We start from the raw sequence: 18,521 nt of genomic DNA, 5'->3' as shown, positions 1-18,521 counted from the left end.
TCCATTAAAAACAACACTGGCATGCTAGAGACACTGATGAAAACACCAGCAGGGCAGCAGGAATGATTAGTAGAGAGTTGATGGCCTTTTCCTGTTCCTCCAAATGCAAGCCGTGTGATTGAAATGTGGCTTTCACAAAAGTGTTTGATGGATATGTGTTATTTGCATGAGGATCCAAATAACACAGAGCTATGAGATGCTCCCGGATGAGTCTGTATGAGACGCTCTGGGGAGTCTCAGACTGGAAGTGCTAGTAGCAAGCTAGTAATATAATATGGAAACATGAACAGAATTATCAAACCAACTGAACAAACTTTAAAGGAGTGAAAATATTTAATAGATAAATTATAAACAAATTAAAATAAATAATATAAGCAAACTACAGCACTTAGGTGCAGTACAAACAAATTGAGTATACAAAATGGCTGCTGGCCACACGTCTGGGATGTCTGCGGAAATGGCGGACAAATAAAGAAATGACTCTCAGGGGGAAGAAATTTTTAACACGGGGCAGAGAAACAGGAGTATGAAAGGAACAAGTTTATCCTTATTGGAAATGGAGCTGTGTGGAGATTCAAGGCTGAGTTATCCTATAATTCCCCTACCAGTGGAGGTGGAAATCGAGGAGAAAGAAGACCTACAGGACACAGCTAACCAAACAGGAGATGACCAGGGAGTGGAGCCACTTGCTACAGAATGTGATTACCACAAGGAGGAGCTAATGAGTTGCTTGGAGAGGAGCACTGGAGAGATTTCAGCGCTGTGTAGCTCACACCTTAAGGAAATGGAAAAGAAAATGGAAAAGCAATTCCAGTACCTCCATGACCAAGTCCACAGCACTATAAACTGGCGTTTAAAACAATATCATGTGGAACTTCTCAAAGATATAAAATCTGTCATTCAACCCATGGCACACACTTTGCAACATATGGAAGGGGAACATCAGTACACTGTCAGAGGAAGTGTCCCATATTCGAAACATCTCCACAGCTCCTCCCTCCCCACTGCAAGTCAGCGGATTTGCACAGACCCTGTCTAAGGATTCCCATACAGTCAAGACAACCATTCCAGTTCATCGGCTGAGATTACAATCTACGATGCACCCTGGTATCCCTGAGGAGGAACTCCATTCCCCAGCTCAGTCTGTGATTCATCATGAACCTAGAGCTCCCTACGGGGGGAAAACCCCAGTTAAAATGTATTTTCCGACCTTTGGGAAAATGGAGGATGTCCAGGATCCTTTGTTGTTTCCGGAGAAATGTAAGGACTTTCTAGCGCTGCACCCCCTCAGTGACACTGAGCTTATTGCCACTCTTCGCAATGTCTTGCAAGGCACTGCTCGTGACTGGTGAGATGTGGCACGGCTAGAGATCGCCACTTGGGCAGAGTTTGAAACCAGGTTTCTGTCAGCATTTTTGTCGGAGGACTATCAGGATGAGTTGGCGGACCCGAGTGCAAGGAGAGGAGGAGAGTATAAGAGACTTTGCCTACATATACAGGTCTCTATGCAAAAGATGGAATCCTGATATTTTCGGAGCAAGATGTGGTGAAGATGACACGGAAAAATATCAACCCCAGGTTAGCTAGTCAGCTAAGGGGCAGCAACCTGACCACGGTGGAAGCTGTGGTTCGGCTTGGACAGCAGCTGGAAAGAGACAGAGAAAATCAGCGTCAGTATGAGCAGAGGAAAAAGGTAAAAACCAAAGGTCGATACTGTTGCTCAGTCATGACAATCCAGTGTGCCTAGTGCCTCTCAAAGCTACTGTTGGCGCTGTAAGAATTCACATGCGCCGTTTTTTTGTCCTCAGTACCCTGCTGGCAAAAAACGATTTCAGAGACCTCCATCTTCACACCTCAACCAACAACCAAGAAATGAACCAGGTCCATCCACCATCAACACCCTTACTCATGCAAGGAAGAATGCTGTTTCCATAATCCCGCAGCCAGTTCCTCTCCCACGTCAGTTACTGATACCTGCCTCTGTCAACTCTTGGTCAGGAATAGCAATGTTGGACACCGGCTCTTCATATACGCTAATCAATGACTCACTCTGGAGAGAGGTAAAAGAACATGGGAAAACATTGAAACCTTGGACCCAAGGACCCCTGTACCTGGCAGATGGATCAGGAAAATACCCGCTCGGGTGGACTGAAATAGAAATCATCGTCCAACAAGAAGTGGTAACTGTACCTTTGGTGGTTCTGCCAACTTCCTGTCTCACAATTCCTGTTGTTTTTGGACCGGACTTTGTATTCTTCTCGGGCCTCCAGTTTGACGTCTCAGAGAATACTTATTGGTTCAAGTCAGCCAACCAGAGGAAGTATCACTTTGTTAAGGAGACCCCGGTCAATCCACCACTACATATCGTGTTTTATTCTGCTGTACACCCAAACCAAATGTTGCGTGACATTTCCTCGTCAAGAGCTATTACCAATATCGTGGATGTTGCTGTCCAGTCTGCTCAGCTGGACGAAGATGGGAAAAAGCAACTTTGGAGACAACTTCGGCTGAATGCAGATGTCTGCACCTCTAAAAAACTCTGATTTTAGCTCATCATATTTTGCTTGCGGAAGACGTACCAATTCGTCAGAAACCCTACCGTTGCTCACCTGGGAAATTACAGGAGACACCTTGATGAAATGCTAAGTGATGGAATCATAGTTCCCTCCACATCGCCATATGCTGCTCCGGTAGTATTGGTCCCAAAGAAGAACAACCCTAAATCACACTTTTGTGTAGATTTCCGGAAAGTAAACGCTGTGACATAGACTGATGCTTACCCCATACCAAATATACATGAGATACTGGAGTTCCTGGCTGGATCTACTGTGTTCACAACCATTGATCTAAACAGTGGGTACTGGCAGGTCCCAATGGATGAACAGAGTAAAGAAAAAACAGCTTTTAGTTGCCCATTAGGTCTGTTCCAGTTTGAGGTGATGCCCCACTTTTGAGGGTATACTGTCCTACTACAGGTACCCCTTGTGGGTGGAAATCTGCGACGCAGTGATTTGTAAAGTTACCCTGGCTGGCGCCCAAAACAAATAATTAAAAGTTGTTGTGTATATTAAAACCAGAACCACCACACAGGTTAAGAACCACTGCAAGCTTACATACTATAGGTTGTGCACAATTACATTTATTGAGTAAAGAATTAGTGGAATTTAATTTTAACATGCATCAGTGAATCAATGTAATATAGTATGCAGAAATTAAATGTTTTTAAAAAATGTAGTATTTAAGTTAAATATTATCAAATATTATTACCACTACTGTAAAAGTTTAAGGTAATCAGTTTCCACAAATATTTTGAGTATTAACTTATTTGGGTTTACAGCGTATGGCAAGATCACATCCGGGTTGAAGTTCTTAAATGTCCAATCTGTTAGTCTGCGGGTCTGTAATAATCATGTTCCACTGGCTGTAAATGATGAGCACTGACAGTGTTCTCATTCAGCCCTTATCATATCTCTAGTGTCATTTCTCTGGATCATTTACCTGCTCCATTCTTTCCCCCGAGACTCTTTCATCCGAGAATCACTGGACATAAAATAGAAATAACCTCTACAATGAGTGCCTTATGTTCAGCCGCATTCCAGCTGCTTCTGCATCTGAATGACTGTCATCAAGAGCCCAAGGTGCAACATGCATACACAGAGTACGCCACATTCCTTCGCCTTTTTTGGCCACATCTGCGTGCAAATCAACACAATGTGCACCAGATAATCAAACATTCACAGCAAATAATCAGTCTGGTTACAAACTTTAAAGGCATAAAACACATAATTTATTTGACTTGAGGAGAATCCATCCATTGTCAACCGCTTATCCAGCATACAGGGTTGCGAGGGGCTGGAGCCAATTCCAACTAACATCGGGCAAATGGCGGTGTACACCATGGACAGGACGCCAATCCATCGCAGGGCCTTGAGGAGAATACATTAGTTTTAAAAAACACGTTTAGAGACAAATAGTTGGATGATTTGGACTTGATGATTACGTTTGTAGTGAATGATATTGTGTACGAGATTGTTCCTATTGATGGATGCATTTGTTATTTTTCCTCACCCTGATCCTCCTTCAATAAGATAGGAGTACTGTGTTGTAACAGATTGTAGCTTATATTTTGTGTTGGAAATGTACACATAAGTAAATAAGTACCAATATCACAATGTAAAAATACTCTATTACAAAGTAAAAGTCATGCATGTGAAATCATAATTAAGTGGAAGTACAGATGTATTATCAACTAAATGCGTATCAAAGGCAAAAGTACTTGTTCTGCAGAAATTTGGTCCCTGTGACTGCTAAATTATTCTATATTATACTATACTATATTATTACTACTTTTATATACATTTAGTCCAGCGGCTCCCAATGTGGTGGTTGGGCCCCTCCAAAGGCTCACAAGACAAATCTGAAGGATTGTGAGATGGGGACAGAAAAGTTCTACTAAACAAATTAATTTTCACTTTTCTCTGCAATCTTTGTTTTTAAGAAATCTAAAAATAATAATTTATTTTTCAACACATTCAAACTCCCAATCGTCACATATGGACGTTTGGTCAAGACCCCTTGGCATCGCTTGTTAACACCTGGCTACCCCTTTTTTAAGTCATGTCCTATTAGGCTTTCAAAATAAAACTAGTGTTTAAGGTTGTCACGCCACACTGTGAAACATTGCAATTTGGTTTGGTTAAGCCACCAAGACTACTTCGTTAGGTTTAGGAAAACATGGTTTGGGTTAAAAATAACAATTTTACTTACATGAACATCGGTCACCTCCTTACTTGAACTTATTTACTATAAACCTGCTTTTAGTGTTCATAAAATGACTACAGAGCTACTCTCAATGTGTTGAACTATAACACTAAGGGGATCCCCAGTGTGTTAGAAACTGACATCAAGGGGTCTTGACCATGCATCCATATGTTACGACTTGGGAATGAGAACACATAATAATAATTTTTGATAATTTTACCTCTTCGGGACTTGAACATATAGTTCCACGAAGTCATCTGAGAAGTTTAGATGGGAAATGTCTTTTTGGTGGAACAGCTAACAAAAATGGATCATTTACCTGTGACAAGAGGCCATAACTAGACATTGCTTTTTTGTCAGGGCCCACAAGCCAAAAAGATCTGAAAACACTGGTTCAATCTTTAACAATACATTGTATCTTATAAGCTCATAATATTTTTACTGGATAAAATCTGAGAATTAACTAGTAACTATAGAGTTCAGATACATGTAGTCGAGTAAAACTTACAAAACTTCCCTTTGAAATGTTGAGAATAAATATAAGGTAGCATAAAATACTCAAGTAAAGTACCTCAAAATTATACTTAAGCGCAGTAAATGTACTTTGTCACTTTCCGAAAACTGATTCACTGCTGTCTAAAAACAAGTCAAACTGAAATTAGCCCTCACCTGTACTTGGCCTATTGCAGCTCTGCATATCACTCAGAATACATACCGCTGAGACCTGTTGACCTGTCACATTTTTGGCAGAAAATGTTCAGGCCCCCGTCGATGACACATGACTCTGCTGATGACTAACATCCGCCTCCCTCAGGATTGCTTCTACATCAGGGGGCAAGGTGTGAGCAAAACAATATCCCACTAACTCTGTTCTTCCGCTGTTTAATAGAGGAGGCATATTAGGTTTGTAATGACAAGCTTAAAGACATCAGCAACAAGCAGCCGGTGTGCGTCCAAGAGAACGTTCTAGATATAATGTCAGGTGTTATTTCCATCAAATGAAATGTACATTTATAGGAGAATCTACTGTTTATTTTAAATCAAGTCGATTTGACCACAGCGGCAAAAAATACATGGAAAGGAAATGAAAGCAATTGCGTTGTAATGTGTCCACAAAACAATATTTGACTGTTCTTATGCGTTAATGGATAAAGAACTGTCCCCAGGCACATTCATCATGCCAAACATAAAACTGAGTTAGAGGCAGGCAGAGAGCCAGGGAAATGTGACTTTATTTTAGACTTTATTTGGACTAAACATCAGGACAGTTTAAAACAAACAAGGCTTAAGAGAAGGGGAACACTGCTGTTTATGTTTTCATTTAACTCAAAGCATGTCTCAAAGACACATTAGCCTTTTTAGAGAGCCAGAGACATGTTACCATACAAATGAAAGTAATTCAGATTAAAATGCATTCTGTATTATCTCAAATGTTAGAGAAATTTCTCTTGGTATAGTCTGTGGTTTCATGCTCCATTTAAACAGGCATAATGTTGCTGCAAATTAAGAGGAAAACACACAAACAATCTCATCCATCTAAGATTGACCAATAACATACAAGAGCGATGAATAAACAGAAACAGTGATCAGAGATAAGATCTATCACCTGCTTTAGTAGATTAAGATGCTTTCCGAGAAATCCGATTAGTGAATGTGGGGAAAAGAAAATTCAGTTCACCAAATAAACAGTAATTTTGTGATTGCAAGCTGAAAATTTAGTTTCTGAACATTCATCCCATGCTGAAAATTTTTTATGTATATTTGCCTATATATCTGATTGTACTATACTTTGACAAACCAACAGTCACGCTGTACATGATGGCTTTGTGAGTAGAGAATGTTAATTGGATGTAATGTTTTCAGTTTAATCTATTAAAGATGCATGTTGTGCAGTGCACAGCCTCGTGGGACAGGCTTAATAAGTAGCTCTCATTTTCACTAACACAAAAATTAAAGGAGCATGCTTTGCCGATTTACTACAAACTGTATGAGCTTGTCTAAAGCATTGGTAGCCCATATGGTGCCCGCGAGCGCCTAGTTGCCCTCGGGAAGCCAATGAGTACCCCAGAGGTCACGTTGTAAAAATAGAATGAAATGGAAAAGCTTGCTCTAAAAATAGCCTGAATTGTCTTTTTAAAAAACACATACATTTTAAAAACATACATTTATTGTGTATGCAAAGTCAAAGTTTAACTTAATGTTACATCACACATTACCTCTCCTTCATTCTATGTCATCTAGCTAGCACAGCTACGATGAAGAGCTAACTACGCTTTAAATGGTTTAACATTATGCCGTAAACAATGGAAGAAAAATAATTCTTCTTCACAACAGTAAATGAAAAGAGTGTATGTCTCATTTGTGGGAAGACTGTGGCAATGACGAAGCGGCAAAACATAGTCACTTCAGTACATGCTACAAGACCTTTGATAGCTACCTGGCAGGTAGCTCATCACGGCTAGAAAAATATACTATATATTTATGTTTTCCTATGATCGTAGCTCTCAGTCTCAAAGTTGGTGACCCCTGTTCCAAAGCATACCACAGGTTTCCGCTTAAGCCAGTGCTTTACAAAGATAATCCATCACTATTATTGCAGCACAGAAATGCAGTTGAAAGCCCAGACGATTTTGAACAGTATTTCAAGTGGTCAATTCAGATCTGTTGAAAGGCTAGGGTACAAAGGACTAGGGAGCTACCCATGAGCAGTGCCAGAAAATGAAACCCATAATGTATGCATTAGGAAAATAAATAATGTGAATGTTTTGTGTAGTGAAGTGAAATAAGTGCCTGAATGGAAGGAAAACACATCTAAAAATCTATAGTAGGCTTCGGAAAATGCTTTCTTACTGAAAGTAAGTAATTTAAAGTTGCAATTAGTGGTAAATTGGCAATATGTAAAAACATAGGTAATCCAAAGACCAGTCTTATCATCACTAACACACTTAAACTGTCTTAAACTACATTTTGCATGGGGGCACATTTAAAATTGTTTACATTGGTCCATGTTTGAAGGAGTTTGCCTACTGTAGCTTAACTTACCATTGTAATATACTACACAGGAGCTACAGGAACATGACTTAAGGAAGCAGGAGTCGCTGTTGTCCAAACACACTGAGCCTTGTTCAGTGCTGTCAGTTAGATGTAGATGAAATTAAATGTTTTAACTTGGACTATTGATTTTTGTCAGGATACGTTGTCATGCCAGAGGAATACATGCCATCCCACTTTTATTTTCCTGGTAAAATTCAGATAAATTCACTGCAAACGTTTTCTGCATCCCAATACTGATATCTTTTCCTGGTCAGAAGTATTGCTTGATCACACAGATTTGAGGACAGAGAAAGCACTCTAGGTGGCGAAAACAGCATATGCTGCTGGAGGAGAAAACCGCTCTGACCACACTATCATCACATGAGGAGAAGGCTGCCAGAGTACATAATGATCATAGCTGACTCCTCCGCTTTCTCCAAAGTAACCTCCATCGATTCTCAAAATAGCTCCCAGTTCAACACCAAATTGTTTTTTAACACGGGCTGATTAGTAACCAGGATTAAAAGTAATTGGTGAAGTGCACAATATTTCCTCTTTAAGCTCATGTCTCCAGGTTATTACTATGGCAATAAAAGCTGGATGCCAGTTATTATTGTGAAAAAACAAGTGTAAGCTGTCGGGTCATTAATCAGTTCACTTTAATAATGTTTAACAGTTTCACTGTGATGCAGCAGCAGCTGTTTTATTTTTCTGTCTCTATTTGTCTCAACACAACAATAGTGTATTCTGTTTTTTCAAGTAATTTTTATGCATACTGTCTTTCCAGGACAGCTTAAGAAATGTATGTCATTTGCTGTAATTTTAATGTCCCCCCCGAGGGAAAACACAAGAGCATAAAAAGCATGATGTAAACTTCAGACCTCCTTCAGAGGAGCTGCAGATCCGCATGAGTGAATTTTGCTGTTTATCACAAACTTCCACGTAATCTCAAGTGACATTTAGAGCAAAACAAGTGGATTGCGTCATTAGAATTAAGGTTAGTTTTGTTTTTAATGTTCCACTAAACTCTTTTCATTCTCTATTGTTGCAGCTATGCCTCTACTTGCACGAAAGTCAAAGGTAACAGTTTTCAGTTTCTAGGCTATATCAGGTTGATAAGCAATATGATTACCATGGTCCATTAATAGCTTCTGTACATCCACTGATGTTATTAAAGCATTGTTATAAATGCAACCCCCCACAGTTCAGTCATCATTTTTGTTTTTGTAACTTCACTTCCTGCTGCACAAGCCAAAATGGACTGAAATTGAAGCAAACAATAAATTGCTGTGACTGGGAAAATAGACCATGAACATTTGGTTTATTGAACACAACACCTCTCCATTAGCAGCTGTTTTGGATTTTGTATGTAGGAGTCCTATCTGAACTTTTCCAAGGTGGATATAGGTAACAGAACCATGGTGGGTTAATATCCTTTGTTAGCAACAAATTCTGCAAAACACTTCTGAAGAAAAGTGGTCCTAGTGTTCGTCTCCTATGATCTGTTTAGTACAGAGTTATTGAGAACACAACCTGCTGTGTCCAGCTTTTTTTTTTTTTAGCTTCTTCATTAATATTAGCAGTTAGTAGCCTCTCTTCCTCCTGGCCTCTGTACTCTGAGTCTGCACTATAATTTTGCTGTCAGATTGAAAGAGCTCGTTAGCACTGCTTCACAATTATGGAAATTGTGATTCAAAGAGAGAACACAGAGATAAATGCAGAGGGAATTAGGCCATACAATTTAACACCCTTTGTTGGTAAAATGGACTAATTTCCGGTTTAAAGAATATTTTTAAATGTGCTAACACAGTAGCTACATAACATACACTGCTCATATTTATATAACACTTGATGTGCAGAAAGACAGAATAAACAAGTTGTGAAGTTTCAGATTTTTTGATTGCTTGGTTTGTACCAAATGCGGAAGTCAGACTGATGCTCTGCTCTGACAGTTACAAGACTTACTATCATCTTTATATAATGTCTTTGCTACATCCACCCCATTGGCTTTATATGCTGTTTCTGTGAAGATCACTGTTCTGGACGGCTGTAAAGGGTTGGAGGCCAGAGCAGAGAGGGGAGGCACGTAGGCTTAGGTCCACAGTCAGACCTCAAGAGAAAAATCTGGCTCCCACACTCCATCCCACAAACTTTTCCATAATGTGAAACCATCACTCATTCTTTCAACTCTGCCATCGTTCCAAACCAAGAGGATCAGCACTGTTGCCACCCAGTGAGATCAGGCAACAAAATGCATAAATTAAGAGAGGAAGGGAGGCATATTTCTGTTGTCAAGTGGTAACCTGGAAACACTGATTTTGGTTAGTTTCCTGTTTAAATATTATTTCACAAATGATATTATATATTTATTAAATATATGGCTCTTCTGTTGTACACATTTGGTCTTACAAAGCCCATTTTAAACAATTAAAAGTGGTATGGCAACAGCTTCAGCTCTGAGGTCAACCTGTCAGGACTGCAGGGTGGTACAGGTAGTGCCATGGCACCCCAAATTCTTAGTAATATTTTAACAATAGGTCCTTTATTTTAGTCAGGTAGACAAAAGCTGGCTGCTAATTTCTAGCCAGTAATTGATTTTGTTTGCTGAAATGACTGTCGCCAGCATGCTATCAACTGTAGCTAGCTAGCTAACTTTCAGATTTCCAGACATCACAGTATCCCGGACACTTGACCTTTTCCCACAAATGTGCGTGAGGCAAGCACAACCGCGACATTTTCACGGGAAGACAACCTTGTCGCTACACCTTGTACTCGACAAATGTTTCTGTTGATACCTGCTCAGAAAAAAACCCAAGAAAATTGGACTCTGATGGTAACTTGTTTTAACAAGCTAGATAAAAGGTAATGCCCTGGCAGTGGCAAATAGCTTTGATTTAATAATTGATTTGATAAAAATTTTTATTGTTGAGTTTGTTTAAGTTGAGTTTTACAATAAATATTTTATTGCTACTGTGTAAAGGGAATAAAAAACACATTATGTCAGGATACGTGGTTGGGTGAGCAGGTTGGAGGACCCAAATGCAGGACACAAGGCTGACAGGTTCAGTTCAAAGGTTTAATTAAACAAAAGGCGAGCACACTTACAGAGTGGCTGAGTCCATTAGCTTCATGAGTTTTTTGAAAAAGGCTAACTCCGGTTTACATTTCCTGTAAAACTGAGAACCCTTCAAACTTCAAAGGCGTCTTAAATGTGCACTTAAAAAGCTATACATACATGATATTGTGCTAAAACACTTTAGGTAGCTGCATGTCCCGGGTAAAAAAGTCAGCACACTCACCAGTTGAGTGTCCATTATACACTCACCTAAAGGATTATTAGGAACACCTGTTCAATTTCTCATTAATGCAATTATCTAATCAACCAATCACATGGCAGTTGCTTCAATGCATTTAGGGGTGTGGTCCTGGTCAAGACAATCTCCTGAACTCCAAACTGAATGTCAGAATGGGAAAGAAAGGTGATTTAAGCAATTTTGAGCGTGGCATGGTTGTTGGTGCCAGACGGGCCGGTCTGAGTATTTCACAATCTGCTCAGTTACTGGGATTTTCACGCACAACCATTTCTAGGGTTTACAAAGAATGGTGTGAAAAGGGAAAAACATCCAGTATGCGGCAGTCCTGTGGGCGAAAATGCCTTGTTGATGCTAGAGGTCAGAGGAGAATGGGCCGACTGATTCAAGCTGATAGAAGAGCAACTTTGACTGAAATAACCACTCGTTACAACCGAGGTATGCAGCAAAGCATTTGTGAAGCCACAACACGCACAACCTTGAGGCGGGTGGGCTACAACAGCAGAAGACCCCACCGGGTACCACTCATCTCCACTACAAATAGGAAAAAGAGGCTCCAATTTGCAAGAGCTCACCAAAATTGGACAGTTGAAGACTGGAATAATGTTGCCTGGTCTGATGAGTCTCGATTTCTGTTGAGACATTCAGATGGTAGAGTCAGAATTTGGTGTAAACAGAATGAGAACATGGATCCATCATGCCTTGTTACCACTGTGCGGGCTGGTGGTGGTGGTGTAATGGTGTGGGGGATGTTTTCTTGGCACACTTTAGGCCCCTTAGTGCCAATTGGGCATCGTTTAAATGCCACGTCCTACCTGAGCATTGTCTCTGACCATGTCCATCCCTTTATGGCCACCATGTACCCATCCTCTGATGGCTACTTCCAGCAGGATAATGCACCATGTCACAAAGCTCCAATCATTTCAAATTGGTTTCTTGAACATGACAATGAGTTCACTGTACTAAAATGTCCCCCACAGTCACCAGATCTCAACCCAATAGAGCATCTTTGGGATGTGGTAGAACGGGAGCTTCGTGCCCTGGATGTGCATCCCACAAATCTCCATCAACTGCAAGATGCTATCCTATCAATATGGGCCAACATTTCTAAAGAATGCTTTCAGCACCTTGTTGCATCAATGCCACATAGAATTAAGGCAGTTCTGAAGGCGAAAGGGGGTCAAACACAGTATTAGTATGGTGTTCCTAATAATCCTTTAGGTGAGTGTAGAAGACATAGAAATGAAGAGACAGCATAGTTCTTGTATTGCAAGAGCTATTTAGTCCTTTCGGTAATATTGCTGTCTTGTGTTGTCACACTTACTTGATGTTTGGCTGTCTTAGTGAAGTAGTCAATTAGTTTTTGATCATAAGTAATGTAATCATAATAAATGCACCTGTGCAGCTGTCCTTATTTGTGATGATAACGGTGAATTACACTCTGAGACAACATGGTTGCTTTATCATACAGCGATTAGAGGCCATATTGTTTATATTTTTAATGATTATGTTTCACTTTTACGATGATTACGACGATTGTGGTTTTATCAATTCCTTACAGCTCTTGTATTTTTGGTTTTGCAGAGGGAGAAAAAGGAAACCACCATTTAAGCTATTTATATTATGAGTTACTCTTCAAGATGCAGAGAAATCCAAAGCTTGACTGGCCTGCTGTATTTACAGTATGTAGTTCAGCTATAATTGCTATTTAGGTGAGGTGTTTAGTGGCCAAATGGCAGCTTCACCATTCTTCAACTCGCTTAGGTCAGACATTGTGACCTATTGATTGTCCTGGATTTAAGAGGTCAATCACTGAGAGGCTGAAGCATTGGCTCCTTGCTAATGATCCTGCAGCTGGTCAGGAAGCAATGTTTAGCAGTCACTACACCAGCCTGCCTGAAAGTAGCAGCTGTACTTAGCCAGTTTGTGTTTTTGCAGTGAATTTAAATGTTAGGTTAGTCACAACTCCAAATACACATTGCTCCATGCAAATGTCCACTTCAGTCAATTAAAATTAAGGCAGTATAATGAATCACTGGGATGTTTGCTGTCCTACTGGCTCTCATGTGGGATACCGATTTATTAAACCAGAGCTGAGGTAAAAAACATAAAATCACATTCTGCTTTATATGCTCATTCAACATCTCATTTACAAAAAATATTCTGTGACCCAGAAATTTTTAAACATGGATGCAAAAGGCACTTAATGTAATAATTAATAAACATGATGGGGAATGTTGAGGACACAGCACATGTTTCCCTTTTATGGGCTCCAGAAGAGTTAGAAGAGGATAACTGTCTCAGCAGACCCTCATCAGTTTTTTTTAAAGATAGAAGGCTACGTTAATTTTTAATTGTTAGTAACTTACAAATTACAAAATTTTGTAGTTAATTATCCTGAGTGGTAGCATTAAAATTAACATTTTCAACATTTTAGCTTCTAATTCAATCTCTGAAATCAGTTGCTAGATAATTATAAAATCAACTGTGTCATACTGGTAAAAGTAATAAGTTGTTTTGGTGTTAACTTTCCATTAAGAGGCAAATATCTCATCAGTGTCTCACCATTATAACTGTGGAACAGAAACCTCGTTAATGCTCTCATCTCAGCACTGTGAAATTGAATGCCTGTCCTTTGCATGTATTTCATCCAACAGTTTGTCAACACACTCTTTACTCTAGTCTCTGGGCTTACTGTATTTGCACAGGCAATGTTTCTCTGTGAGAGGAATGGGCTCTGTCTGATTAGACCTTCACAGAGACTGAAAGTAGCAAATAAAATAAAAAAGACAAAGCATGCTTGTTATAATTAGGAAATAATCTTTCCTTGTGTTGAGATATGAACCTACAACATTTGGTAAACAATTATACCGGTTTGAAATCTCTTTCTCCTTTTTTTTTTTCCGAAAACGAAGATATAGAGAGAAAGAAGGTATTTACTTGTGTCTCTGTATATGTATCTTTAACATCATTAACTGTATCCCCAATGGATGTTTTCCAGCACAGTGATTAGTCAGTGATAGAGTGCTTGATAAAAATGAAACTAAAAACCTGCGTCTGTGGCTTCACGACAAAGTAAAACAGGACCTACATTAAAAGAGAAGGAGACATACGCAGACGTACTGTTCTTATATATATATGGTGCATTATGTGTCATTTACTAACCTATGTCATCATGCTGCTCTTTCACCGAGCTCCATGACAACCACAAATTATAACTGTCTCGCCATTAGATGACTTTTTGCACAGGTTTAACAGTGTTATGTAACCTGTCCATTAACAACTTGAGTATCCCACACAGTAACTAAAAAAGTCATATTATCCATCAAAAGAACTGATTTGGATAGCTTCTTCCCCAAACACGTTAATCTGTATACATTAATATCAGCCGTTCAACAGCTTAGTTAGTAAATATTTTCTTTACTCTTTACTTTTACATCATAAAAAGAGAAGCAAAAGTAGAGCTGTCATGGTTTGACCCTAAAGCTAACCTTCATCGCTCAAACACCGACATCGATATAGACAGTAAGTAAGCTGTGGGACATAGAAAACTATCAGGTGTCTTTTAAAGCCGAACATGATGGATTGTGCATCCCTGTAAAAAGGTAATACTTGGAAAATAATACCTGGAACAATATAAAATAATGAGACGCCACAGGCCCACATGCAGCCACCGAACCAAGACTCGCACCTGTTTTTCTCAGAATTTCACGGTCAAAAAAAAGTGTATCTGCAGATGAAAACTGTTTCAAAAGCCCCCAGGTTTGAAAAGGTGCCAACTGTCCTCCTGAAAGCACACTCACGTTGTATTAAAGCGTTTCTCTTTGTGAGCTTTTGTTCACTCTTGTACGTGCTGAACCAGCCAGTTCAAGTCTATCTCTTCAAGAATCCAAGATCTGTCAGTTGATATCACCACTAAACCTTCTTTTTACAACCCATATGTCAGATTTATAGTTATACTGTACACAAGTTATGGGCCACAATGGTGAACTGTGTTAAGTTAGCACACCCTGATACATATATCACATTTCTCATCATGGCAGTGCCTTATCTGTGCTTTACTTGAAAATGGATCTTTTTTATCTACACTGGTGTGTGACTTCCTCTTGGTTCTTGTTATTAGTGGTGTCTAGTGAAGTCCTGCTAAGCTATCTTTGTAAGCATGAAGAACCACTGAAATTGTAAAGGCCGGTCACTGCCAGGATGAGGAATCACTTCTTTCCTCTCAGGTGACAACCACTGCACTGAAATGCCACCTCAGTTGTTCGAGGAACACCGAAGGTGAAGACTGTGTGAAGGATGAGACAGATAGCTGCAGGAATAAAACCCTGTGCATAAATCATATCATTATTTCAGTAGGTGAAAAGATGAGAGGACGTAGAGCCATGATTTTTTACAGAAAGGAGCTGAGAAAATATTTTTGTCTTTGTGTTATTAACATTAACATCCACCTTGTAAAATGCCTCCAGGCCCAGTTTTGCAGTTTCTGTTGGACAGTGGAACATACCCTGTAACAAGAATAAAAACAGACACAAAAACTAGACACGTCAAGCTGTGTAATTCTCCCCACAGTCCATGAAAAAAACATACATGTCAGAGTGATAAGAGGGAGACCAAGAGAGATTCCCTAAGTAACCCCAACCCTGCTGTCCGGCAAAAGATAAAACCAGAAATCACATGACGTGATGGCCTGTGTTGTTTTATTTTAGTTTGAAAAAGTGGCAATATTATATAGACAGTGACAATTGAGTGAGGATTCGGTCAAGTGACTAGTAGCCACAAACAACTGCTTTGACAGCTGCGGGGGGCAAAGAGCTCACATACTGCAAAGTAAGACAGTGTATGTAATAGTTGTATTGTGCAGAAGTCTTTATCTGTCTGACAGATACTAGTGCACCTCTAGTAGAAGCCACTTTAGCACCAGAGAACAGTTTCCTCAGTCCCTCTACAAATTAAACAGCAGAATGGAGATGTGGAATTTATCAGGTACACCAATCATCTCACATATGACGGGCGACTTAAGTGCGTTTTTCAAGTCGTTTGTCAGCATTTTCAACATGTAGAGCAACAAGGAAACAAACTTCAGCTGTAATGTAAAGTAAAAATGTGCCTATGAATCTTACCCTCCTTGTTTTCTCATTTTCAATTTTTACTCACTTTCTCCTGAGCTCTACCAGCAACTTGACATCTTTCTGCATTCTGCACAGATGACACATTGAAATAGTTCAAAGCCAATTAATTGTCAGGATGAGTAACCTTCACAGTGATTATCTTGCTTTGAATTCAGTGAAAACTGGCCTATCAAACCTGTATGGTGAGTACAAAAGATTGTGGCTTCTTCGGTTGGTGACGTCAAATCTAAATCTAACACGACCACAGTCCTGAATTTCACATTGCATACCTTATTTTTTTGCCCTAATTGAACGTTTAAAAGTGAGGGAATTATTATTTTAGTAGGATTACACCATCCTTGTTGATTTATTTATCGTTTTGGTGCTGAAAAAACAGTTTTGTTTAGATTTGAGTCCTCATTGCAGATTGCACCCCAACAGCAGTACAATAAAACCACTGCAATGTATGGTAAAAGTGAAAGTGCCGGTTGTGACTCGTGAACAACTATTAAATTAATAATTAAGTACTAAAATTAATAATACTACCTCCAAAAGGCACCCAACAGGAGTTTCGGATAGAAAGACATGAGACCTTTGATCTTTCTGTTCATCTTGTATGTCATCTAGGAGAAATGAAGAAAGCAATCTATTCATGACTGTGCAGCATGGTCATGTACAGCAAGAGAATAATTTGAAATGTGTGCGTGGGCTACTGTAGAGAGCCAGATAACAACCACCTGCAAGTGTGTAAATCAACAGTGGACATCAACAAAAACAACTTTCTTTGTCAGTGTGCATCAAGCAAACAGAACTGGTTCCTAACGTTAGGAGATATTCAGACTGAGCGGTCATGTCAGCAGCCTGATCTGAACATCATCACAAACATCCTGTCAGCGTGCTGAACTAAAGAAAATCAATTCTATGGGTAGATAATAGCTGCAGGAAATACAAAGCGAAACCAGTAGACCGGTGCTAAAGATGTTTCTGTCATCATCGTGTGCTCTTCAAAAGCATCCAAACAAGCCCATTGATTGTCATAATCAAGGTAATTTAGGAAATCGGGTAAATTGAATCATTGCTATAAAACAGCTTGCAATTCCAAAAGTGAGTGTCAACAGGAAAAGAGAGTATAATAAACCTTCAAAGAACATCATTTTATTAACATTTTCAACAATGTAATCCAGAGGCCCAAGTGAGAAACACCCCAGACAGATCAATGAGGCCTAACTGGATCATTTTCTTAATTTCTTGAAGGAAAAACTGTGGTAACTGAATAAAAACTCAGTTAGCTTTATATTTTACTTTAATTAAATCCAGTGGGTGTATTGAACAGGCAGGTGCGCTGGAGGAGACTCCACCAAAATACCAACGAGAAGTAACTTCATCCAAGGGTGCTCTCTTCATCCTTTTCCCCTCACCACAGCTGGTGATGGTCGGATGAAGTTCATATTCAATGCACAAAAGACATTTTGGATTAACATATGGCTGAACTTATCCAGCGGAGTAAGCTTTCGAACGTACTTTCTGTGCCAAGAAAGGGGCGCGACTAATATAAAACTAGTAAATCAGCTTGACTGTAGTTTTGTGGCTGTGGTGTGCTAGCATGCCAGATTTCAACCACATAGATCAAAGGTCATAATGTTCAAACAAATACTTGTTAAGAATAGACGCTGCTATCAGTCACCACATGGACGGTCATGAGGTCAAACTCTTTCTGCATCTCTTCCCACTTACCAAGTTACCAGCATTCACAACATCAGTTTGTACTACTGTTAAAATGTTATATTTACCTTTTCTGGAAGTTTCTAAAGCCCAAGTGTCTGTTTTGTTTCTTAAGCATGACATGGTTTTAAATGAACAGTGCAGCAGTGCTGTGAATGGGTCGCCTGGCACTGGGTGTGCTGACTCAGAGGGATGGGGATTAATGGCAGATGACAGAAACGGTAACTGGATACCCACTCAAAGTCAGAGCAATGGCAAGACATGAGCAAACACCCGTTGCTGCAGGATCTGACTCATGCAGGCACGTGTAATGACCCCCAATGATATTCTTGGTCAGGCTGTCATCGGTCCAGACAATGAGAGAATAATGTATACTTTGAAGTTTTATTTATCTATGACATTCCCACTACACACAAATCTATTTCTTTAAATGTATACTTTATGTAACATCACAAAGCAAACAAATCACGATAAGGATCAAGAAGATGATCAACTATTACATCCATAATAGACAATTACATTTTTATTAATGGTCCATATTCTGAGTTAACATTTACATGAATTGCTATTCTACAACTGAAGA

This window comes from Micropterus salmoides, unplaced genomic scaffold, assembly GCF_014851395.1.
Source record: "Micropterus salmoides isolate LMB-PRFRI ecotype aquatic unplaced genomic scaffold, ASM1485139v1 Ms_hic_scaffold_10, whole genome shotgun sequence".
NCBI classification, from domain to species: domain Eukaryota; kingdom Metazoa; phylum Chordata; class Actinopteri; order Centrarchiformes; family Centrarchidae; genus Micropterus; species Micropterus salmoides.
The sequence above is the reverse complement of the archived record's forward strand: the minus strand, read 5'-3'. Positions refer to the sequence as shown.